This window comes from Chinchilla lanigera, unplaced genomic scaffold, assembly GCF_000276665.1.
Source record: "Chinchilla lanigera isolate Chin_1 unplaced genomic scaffold, ChiLan1.0 scaffold00057, whole genome shotgun sequence".
Taxonomy (NCBI): domain Eukaryota; kingdom Metazoa; phylum Chordata; class Mammalia; order Rodentia; family Chinchillidae; genus Chinchilla; species Chinchilla lanigera.
The window spans coordinates 11,173,059-11,174,104 of NW_004955458.1; the positions used below are offsets into that span (position 1 = coordinate 11,173,059).

At 58.7% G+C, this 1,046-nt stretch overlaps 1 protein-coding gene across 2 annotated transcripts in view; it reads left to right on the top strand.

Moving 5' to 3' along the window:
• Xpot (exportin, tRNA) overlaps positions 1–1,046 on the top strand; it is a 43,904-nt gene that overhangs the window by 10,447 nt on the left and 32,411 nt on the right. The gene's annotated exons all lie outside the window — the stretch shown is intronic.

Consider the following 1,046-nt stretch of genomic DNA (forward strand, 5'->3'; position numbering starts at 1 on the left):
GGCGGGGGCGGTTTGTTTGTTTTTTTTTTTTCTGGTACCGGGAATTGCGCTGTGCCTCTGAGCTAAATCCCCAGCCCCTAGTTGTTTTTTTTTTTCCCAGCCCCTAGTTTGACATTTTAAACAAATTAAAAATCTGATACGAAAGTGAGTCAAGACATTTTATATGAAGTCCTGTGTTTTGAACATGGCGATCACTACATCAGTGCAGCTGTTAAACTGCTGCGCCGACTGTACACCCTACCGCTCTTCCCGGTCCCCTCTTCCCCTCCCCCCGCGTGGTCTGTTCTCCGCTGTAGGCTCAGCGATGGCTTCCAGTCTGTACTCCGCACAGGCTGGCAATCAACAATGAAACCTCAGTACTGAACACTTACTGTGCGCCCGACATATCACGTGAGCAACTCACAACACCCTGGAGGCCAGCACTGTTCCCGTCCCACTGTGCAGGTCAGGAACCAAGTGCGGAGGGACGGGGCGTCCGGGAGGTCGACCAGTACGCGCTGCGGCGCGGGCCCGAGCTGCACGCCGGGGCAGCCGGAGGCGGAGGGGCAGCTCCGTCCCCAGGAAGCGAAGCACCACTAGTGCCAACGGAAAAACCCTCCGAGGGACTTGCTCCGAATGTCTGCTTAAAGTGATTTTTTTTTTTTTTTCCGGTACCGGGAATCGAACTCACGACCTCGCGCTTGCCAGGCCGGCGCTGTGCCGCTGAGCTAAATCCCCAGCCCCTTTAAAGTGAATTTTCAAAAACGTCAGCACTCCTGAGCTCTCCAAGCTCCGGCACCCCGGCCACATGGAGCCTTAGAAGAGGACCTGGACGGACGCGTGGCTTGAGCTGCGTCATCCGCATGGCCCGCACTCAGTGCTCTAACCTATCAGCTCGCAGCCTTCTCAGAGGCCGGGAAAGAACCTGACCCAAGTCCTCAACGCCCACAGCCGACCCAACACTCGCTCTGCCACGCCGGGACCGGAGAGCGGCCCGCCGCCCCGCCCCGGCATGCACCGCGGGCGCTGCGACCACGCCCCCCGGCAAGCTCGAGAGCGCGTGTGCG